A 9,438-nucleotide genomic window follows, 5' to 3' on the forward strand; every position below is an offset into this window, starting at 1 on the left:
GGGACATGTCTTCTAGTTTAGTTCCCTATTTCAGCAAATAAAGCATGACATTTAAAACCACTTGCACAAGGTCTTTGACACTGATTTGAATAGGGATGAATATCAGGCAGTTTTTAGAATAAGCAGCAGATCTGTAGCATTTGTTTTTGCAACCAGATATCAAGTCATAAATCTACCCCCAAAGTCTTTCTCATAGGTGGATTAAAGGCTTTTAATTCAGGTTTAATGGGATTTGTGCTGGGCTTTATCTGTTTGTCACTTAAGCTTTCTTCCACCTTATTGTTAAAGCTCAGGCTGTGAAGTGGGAAAAATATACAGATGGGTGCACATAAGATGGTTGCCTGGCACACAAACAGTCACCTGGGAAAGAGACATTAAACGGGCACTGACTTTCAGTACAGACAGCCACCTGAGATTAAAACATAAAGGACAGACAGCTATTCAAAGTTAAACATGCAGGAATCAAATCCTACAGGAAGCCAGCCAGGGCTTAAGGATAAGGACATTAGGAGCAGATAATAAGATTAGCTACAGGTGGGATCGGGAATACATAACTGCAGGAAAACCAATTACTGTAAATTACTGTATGAATAGGCCGAAACTAAAACCATTGATAGCCACTAATGTAGGAAATGTATCCATTCATAAGACAATGCGATGTTAACATGTTCATGTCTGTATCTGTCTGTATCTGTCTATAACGATGTGTTAACGATCGATCACCTACTTGATTACAACGATGTGATAATGGCTAGATGTCCGGTCCATCTATTGTGTAAAGGGTATAAAGATGGACTGCTCCTATTGTCTCATTGAGAGAAGGTTTGCTGCTTGTTAGTGCCCTTTCTCCACGAAGCTTCGTTAAAATAAAACTGTATTCTTGAAACCTTCAAGCCTGACCTAGTGGTACTTTTCCCACAACAATTGGCGTAGTCAGCATGGATCCTATTACTGGTGAGATCGATTGGCCACAATCGGAGCCGGGGTAGAGATCACTGAATCTCTGAGAGTCAGACAAGGTCAAAAATACAGTTTGCAAACTGTATTTGGTTAAACTTAAGGGGTTAAACTTAAGGGGTATTTGTAGTAATAAGTATTGTTGTATATGATATAGTGATAAATACTAAGTGCTGATAGTGATAAGTAACTGTTGCTTGTGCTGACCGACAAGAGGACAAGGTAGCGCCTGTCTCAAAACCCTGCCTTAGACCGGTTAAGAGGAGGAACCTCCCACACGAAGGCCAGGAGATTGAAGTGGGTAAAGAGACACCAAGGGCACTTAGGATTGTGAAGCACAAGTGGCAGAGGTCGGTTAAAATCAAACTCTGTCGTGGCGAACAAACGCAGAGCTGCTATCTGATTGCATGAAAGTTTGAAAAGTTGGGAACTGTACTGTCAATGTTGTGAAAAGCGGGGCGGAAAAGGAGCTTGATCAACTCTGACCTAAACCGGACTCCGGTGGAGAAGCACATTGCCGAGGTGGTAATAGTGGAAGCCATGAGTATAACTTGAAACCCTGTAACGGTAGTGAAACACGGTGCTAGAATAGTAATAGTGGCCGGGAGTAGTGAAGTCCCTACGGTAGAGAGCACACTTTACTAGGGAGTAATCGTGGCCGGGGTTAGTGAAGTCTGCGAAATGGCAGATAATGAAGTTAAAAGGGGACCTGCAGGATCCCTCATTGAAATTTACATGACAGACAGGAAAGAGTTAATAAAGAGAATGCAAAAGGATGGCTGGGATACGTCTCACACCTTAGAGCAGCAGAGAGAGTGGATAGATAAAGAAAGGAGAAACAAGACAAAGAAAATTGGAGTAATGTTAACACATCAGTTAGCTGGTCTAATTGAGCAAGTAGTCACCTCTACTAAGAAGTGGAGAGAAGATAAAGAAAGGATTAGAGAATTAGAATCCCGAGTGAGGGAACTGGAAAAGCAAAACCAGGTATTAGAAGAAAAGCAATGGAGAGGGGAAACTGTTCCTCTACCTCCTCCTCCAGCACAGGATTATAACGGTGGACACATGCAGTCGCCCTAACATCGGAGATAGATGCCCAACAGGCACCCTTCACCCAGTTTAAAGCAGAGATTCAGAGGGTATTAGGGAATGCTCCCACTAACTGGAGCAGAATTACCACAACAAAATAGTTAAAAGGGGAAGGAGCTTCTGAATACGGGGAACGGTTGTTCCAGGTATTTCAAGAGTGCTCAGGACAAGGGAACCCAGGTCGAGGGGATCGAGCGTTCATCCAGGCTTTTAAGGATGGACTCTCCAGCGCTCACCAGGTCATCCTAAAAATGGGAGTAATTATGTCCCAAGATTACGATGAATTGGTAGAGGGGGCTAGCGGAGTACTGGGAGAAGAGAAATCCCAGGCAAGAACAAGGCTAGAAAGAGTAGCAGCCTACAGTAATGGGAATGGAACAAAGTCTAAACTGACTTGCCACAATTATGGCCAGCAAGGACACTTTGCGAGGGATTGCGGGACTCCACGGAAAGGGAACAGATTTGGGAACAATGGGAAGCATTGCAGCCACTGTAATAAATATAGACGCACAGAAGCAGTGTGTTGGAATAAGCATGGGAAACCCCCAACGCGATCCATGACCACAGCAGAACCGGAGGAACCACAGGACCTCCGGGGTCAGCAAGATTGACGGTCTGCAGCCCCCATTCACAAGGGTAAGAAGGAGGGAAGGATTTACTTGTCAGCACTAGTAGGGGGCAGACAATGTGAGATGCTAGTGGACACAGGAGCGTCCATATCTGTCACCGACTTACCCTTGCCCACTACAAATAAAATTATTTACCTGACCGGGATAGGAGGGAACAAAACACCCGCCTACCTGAGCGATACCACGTTAGTAGAGATAAATAATCTGTATATACCAATGAGGTTTTATGTGTGCAAAAATAACGAGGGTACAATAATGGGAAATGATCTGATGAAAGAAAAGGAGATTCTGATAGACTGGAAAGGGAGAATTAATCTGGCCAAGACAGGACGGTCGGTAAACGAGAATAGGGAGACTTACAAGTTGCCTCGAAACTATTAGGGTGGCCACAGTCATCACCAGAAATTGGGAATTAGAAACAGGAGGGTTCGGAGCCATCTGTGCCTCCATCCCCGGAGTATGGGCTAAAACGAAATTAGATACCGGTTTGACTAAAACGCACCCAATAAAGGTACCGGGACCGGAGCATAAGCCACACCGACAATACCCAATCAAACCAGAGGCAGAGAAAGCTGTAGTGGAGATAGTTAAAGGGTTAGTGGAAAGTTCTGAGAGAAACCACAAGCACCACTAACTCCCCAGCATAGCCAGTGAGCAAGCCTGACGGAAGCTACAGGCTCACGATAGATTACACCGGACCCAATAAAGTCACGTCCAAATTGCACCCCATTGTAGCAAGTCCTTCGACAATCCTGAATGGACTGTACAGGAGGATAAAATATTCACAGTATTGGACATAGCCAATGGATTCTGGTCCTTACCATTGGATCCTGAATCCCAAGACAAATTTGCCTTTCCAGTGGGAGACAGGCAGTACACTTGGACTCGTTCACCACAGGGATTCCACAACAGCCCCGCGATATTCCATCGAGCAATGAGTGACAGCCTGAACAGGGTAGAACTGCCAGAGGGTACTACGATCCTACAATATGTAGACGATATTCTGATAGCTTCGGAGTCCAAGTCAGGACATCAAGAAGCCTTAGATTTAGTACTGAATGAATTAAAAGCCGCAGGGTTAAAGGTGAGCCCCAAAAAGGCACAAATCGGGAAAGCACAGGTCCTATACTGAGGACACCTTATATCCCAAGGACTTAAAGAAATGCCAACGGACCGAAAGAAGGCAATACAACAAATGCCGTGACCCGTCACTGTAAGAGGGGTCAGAAAGGTGCTCGGACTATTCAACTATAGCTGGAGTTTCATCCCAGAGTTCGCAAAATTAGCAAAACCCACACAAAGACTAGTCATTTGATACGTACCAGGTGGTGGGATCAAACGGGGAGTCAAGTAAACCAAACAATTGGCAATATGAACAAACTCATAATCAAGACACTAAATGTTACCGGGCTAAGAAGAGATATGTGTTCCTCTTCAATGGTACTTACATGACAGAAACACCAAACCTCCCAAACCGTTTTGCAGTAGGAACAATCGGACCACTGACTGTTCCATGCCCTCAGAAGAGGCATATTCAGAGGAGAATAGTAACTCGGGCTATCAGCAAAGAATTCTGCACTGACTGGGAAGCCCCAGGCACAATGGGATCCTCACTGGGATATGGGTTCCTTGGAGCCTTATCTCTGGGGAGGGGGCAGCAGGAGTGATTAGTGCTAAGAATAGGAATCATATTGCTTGTGGACTAACAGTCCTGGGAAACAGCACTTCAAAAGCACTGGAGGCTGTTAACCAAGAAATGGCTGAACTGAGATTATATGCACAACAGACACGATACACAGTGGACTATCAGTTAGCACAACAAGGGGGAGTGTGTACAATTATAGGCAATAAATGCAGAACCCATGTCACAGACGAGTCCTATAACATTACACAGGTCATCAATAGCTGATAGCTTCAGACAGGGACCCAAGAAAGGAAGTAACTGGCTGGAATGGCTAATGGGAATCTTACTTATTACATGGATTGGTCATGCTCATTTCAATTGTAATTGCCTGTTGTCTCATTGTTGGATGCCGAAAAGTCTGTTGCAAGGTGATGGTGACTAGAATTGTGCCAGGAGCCAGTGTATACATCGAAGAAGAAACCCCGATGAAGATCCCCGAAGACATCAGAAGAAACGAAGAAGAAAAGAAGAACAAAGACTTATACATATAAAAATTGCTGGTCTAAGGATTAGTGAAACTCATAATCCGACCAAAAGTGGGGACTGAAGTGGGAAAAATATACAGATGGGTACACATAAGATGGCTGCCTGGCACACAAACAGTCACCTGGGAAAGAGACATTAAACGGGCACTGACTTTCAGTACAGACAGCCACCTGAGATTAAATCATAAAGGACAGACAGCTATTCAAAGTTAAACATGCAGGAATCAAATCCTACAGGAAGCCAGCCAGGGCTTAAGGATAAGGACAATAGGGGAAGATAATGAGATTAGCTACAGGTGGGACCGGGAATACATAACTGCAGGAAAACCAATTACTGTAAATTACAACATGAATAGGCCGAAACTAAAACCATTGATAGCCACTAATGTAGGAAATGTATCCATTCATAAGACAATGTGATGTTAACATGTTCATGTCTGTATCTGTCTGTATTTGTCTATAACGATGTGTTAACGATCGATCACCTACTTGATTACAACGATGTGATAATGGCTAGATGTCTGGTCCATCTATTGTGTAAAGGGTATAAAGATGGACCGCTCCTATTGTCTCATTGAGAGAAGGTTTGCTGCTTGTTAGTGCTTTTTCTCCACGAAGCTTCGTTAAAATAAACCTGTATTCTTGAAGCCTTCAAGCCTGACCCAGTGGTACTTTTCCCATAACAGGCTGCAAACGCCAAGAAAGTTTTGTGAAGTTAGCCTAGACCCTAAGTATTATATTGGATTTTGGCTTTGGTGAGCATAAGCTATTTCACTCCAGGTATGATTCAAGTGACCCACTGGGAAGCTTTTATCAAACTAAGTTTATTTAAGAACACAGTTAAAATATAATAAAAAGGATTCTGCATAACTTTTACCAATTACAAGACTTAAACATGACACAGTATAATTCCTAACAGCTAGCTATCTCTGTTGTTCCAATGTAAAGACATACACCCTTCTTCAGAATTAGTTAGCACTAAAACACGTGATACTAGATTTCCAGCTTTGCAACACCTATGCACAGAAATACAAACAGCAGTTTTCAGAGAAGAATATATCCTCCAGGCAGCAAAACAGAAATAACCCTAGTATCGAGCAGCTTTCAGTCTTCAGACTTCAGACACAGGAAAGGGTACCTCTCTCTCTCTGCAGCTTACAAAACAGCAACACACATAGAACATAGAACATAGAACAGTACAGCACAGAACAGGCCCTTCGGCCCACGATGTTGTGCCGAGCTTTATCTGAAACCAAGATCAAGCTATCCCACTCCCTATCATCCTGGTGTGCTCCATGTGCCTATCCAATAACCGCTTAAATGTTCCTAAAGTGACTGACTCCACTATCACTGCAGGCAGTCCATTCCACACCCCAACCACTCTCTGCGTAAAGAACCTACCTCTGATATCCTTCCTGTATCTCCCACCATGAACCCTATAGTTATGCCCCCTTGTAATAGCTCCATCCACCCGAGGAAATAGTCTTTGAACGTTCACGGATAGAAATAGTCTTTGAACACGGATAGAAAAATCTCCAACTCCAGAGAGGGGAAAAAAGAGACACCACTCTCCCGTTCAACTCCAAACTGCATCTGAAAACAACTCAGCTAGAATCCTCTGTGGAAGCCTAGCTGTCCCCAGTTACATGACCTGACCTGGCAGTCATCCCAAGCAAGCTCTACTCTGCAATCCCACGGGAACGCTAAAGCAACAAAACACTGCATTAGCTCAGATTAAGACAAACATGGTTTGAATTATACTGCTTCAGTAACAATAGAGGACACCGGCTGCAGACATAATGGCTCTGACAAAATGCCAATGATGGCTCCACACATCATGCAGAGAAACATGTTTAAAATACATTTATTAAAGGCACAGTATTGTCACACTATCAACGACTTTCCCTCTCACTCTTCCCTCCCCCTTTCCCTACCTGTGTACTTGGTGAAAACCAATAGCATCTCCAAGCTATTCCAGTTCTATTAAAAGTTCATTGACCTGAAACGTTAACTCTATTTCCCGCTCCACAGATGCTGCCTGGCCTGTTTGAGTACCTTTCGCATTTTAATTTCTGATTTCCGCAGTACTTTGCTTCTGTTCCTCCCTGCCTGGCATCCACCCTGCCAGTTTGCAGAAATGTTGACCCTTACCTTGTGAAGTCAGAGCGTCCAATAGTTTTACCATTTGTTCTTATGCAAATGCAAAAATTAAAAAATAAAATTGCAACAAAAAAATTCAATGGCCGAGATTCTCTGGCCTCCCAGCTGTGTGTTTCCTGCCGGCAGGAGGTGGCGCAATGTTCGTAGCAGCAGGATTCTCTGGTCCCGCCACTGTCCATGGGAATTCCCATTGATGGCACCCCCACGCTAGCAGGAACATCACGCGGGGGTTTGCGCTGTCGGCAGGACCAGAATCCCGCCCTTGTGAACGGCTGAAGAATTCCAGCCAATGTCTTTGTAGTTCTTTATTCAGACATGGAATCATATTTGATTACAACACAGAAGGAGGCCCATTCAGCCCATCATATTTCTGCTGCTTCCAGTTAGATTGAAATGATAGAAAATGTTTGCAATGCTTCCCCACCCTGCCAATCTGCCACTTCATGCTGGACTATTCAATCCACCAAAGGTACGATTCCCATCAAGAAGGTCATTCTGCTCAAATCCTCCCACGCAGGACTTCAACGCAAATTCCACCTGGACAAAGGAATGGGAATCATTGGACACGGCAAACAAGTACCTGGTCTCAAACCCAACCCAACAGTTGCCTGGTCTCAACCATCTAAGGAAAGATTGGTCCACACTCAACAGGTTCAGGATCAGCCCTGGTCCATGCTTGGCCAACCTCCACAGATTGCAGTAGTGCCAGCCCCCTATGTACCCATGGGAAAGAGCAAACTATGCACCACATCATAAAAGGGTGTCCAATCGACAGCCTCAGCGGTGGTCTATCCGCAGTGGCATAGTGGTATTGTCGCTGGAATCCAGAGACCCAGGGTGATGCTCTGGGGAGTCTCGAATTTTCGAATTCAGTTTCGAATCCCGCCACGGCAGATGATGAAATTTGAATTTAATAAAACCTGGAATTCAAAGTCTAATGATGGCCATAAACTATTGTCGATTGTCGTAAAAACCCATCTGGTTCACTCATGTCGTTTAGAGAAGGAAATCTGCCGTCCTTACCTGGTGTGGCCTACATGTGACTCCAGACCCACAGCAATGTGGTTGACTCTTTACTTCCCTCAGGGATGGACAACAAATGCTGGCCAGCCAGCGATGGCCACATCCAATGAACGAATAAAAAAAACAAAGCAAGACCAGAAGAAACTGCTTGGCTTTGGGACTTTACATTCGCTAAATAAATAATTAGTTGTAGTAAAAGAAAAAGAGTAATTTTTAAGTTTTGTGTGTGTTACGTGGCTTTTAATTTAAACACCTTCCGAGCATTCCAGTCTAATGAGACTAACAAGGACAGGAACTCAACAATTTCTTTATTCAACAGTTCAAGTACCAACTCAAACATAAACAGTTGCAACTCATTAACTCTAACTGAACTTTAACTCTTAACTGCATATTAACTTGAACTGAACATCAACTTTAACTATCTGACTGAAAATCGATACTATTGAGTTTAGGAAAAACACTGGCCAAGAGATATCCTCGATGTAGAATCTATCTTCTTCTCTGAAGCATCCTTCAGAGTGCAGGTCTTCTTACAATGGTTGGCTTCTTCGAGTTATTGCTGGCAAACAAAGACTGTGCGTTTCTTTTTATTCACAATTCTCCACTCGCTTCTGGAAAATTCTCTTGTCATCCAGCCAACTATGTAACCAGAAACTGATTACGTTGTTCAAACATCCAGTGAAATTACTTGCTAATGATGCCATTACACTTAGTTCAAACTGTATGCTCCATACGTAACAGTCATATAAATCAAAGCCACACTGTCTGGCTTAATGCAAACATCTTTCCTTATCTGGCCAAGACAGGAAGCTTCAGGTCACAGCTCCCAGACCGGAGCCTTACCCAAAGCAACTTTATGACCGGCATCTGGTTTTCATCTATAAGTTGACGAAAAAAATCCCAGCATGCTTAACTCTCAGTCAGAAAAGCTTCTCGGCCTTTTGGCTAAGATCAAGTGTAGTTTTGGCATCCTGCACTTGGTTAAAGTCATGAGGTTACATTGGGGCTTCATTTGAAGCAATTTTTTAAAGCGGCATCTTGGTCTTTTGGCTAAGATGCAAATGAGATCAAGTCTTGGAGGAGGTGCAATGCCTGCTCCAATCAGCTTGGATCATGTAAGTTTCGTGCTGTGGGGTGGCACAGTGGCACAGTGGTTAGCACTGCTGCCTCACAGCACAGTAAGAAGTCTCACAACACCAGGTTTTGGTCACTGTCTGTGTGGAGTTTACACATTCTCCCCGTGTCTACGTGGGTTTCCTCCGGGTGCTCCGGTTTCCTCCCACAGTCCAAAGGTGTGCAGGTTAGGTGGATTGGCCATGCTAAATTGCCCCCCTAGTGTCAGGAGGACTAGCTAAGGTAAATGCATGGGTTATGGGGATGGGACTTGGGTGGGATTGTGGTCGGTGCAGAC

General features: G+C 44.0%; 1 non-coding gene across 1 annotated transcript; it reads left to right on the forward strand.

Annotated features, from left to right (window-relative positions):
• The first annotated feature begins 8,952 nt into the window (after positions 1-8,952).
• On the forward strand, positions 8,953-9,135 carry LOC144479320 (U2 spliceosomal RNA). The gene has a single exon (XR_013495509.1). It is a non-coding gene; the product is annotated as a U2 spliceosomal RNA (small nuclear RNA).
• Positions 9,136-9,438: the final 303 nt, after the last annotated feature.

The sequence above is a fragment of the Mustelus asterias genome, chromosome 25 (assembly GCF_964213995.1).
Source record: "Mustelus asterias chromosome 25, sMusAst1.hap1.1, whole genome shotgun sequence".
Lineage (NCBI taxonomy): Eukaryota > Metazoa > Chordata > Chondrichthyes > Carcharhiniformes > Triakidae > Mustelus > Mustelus asterias.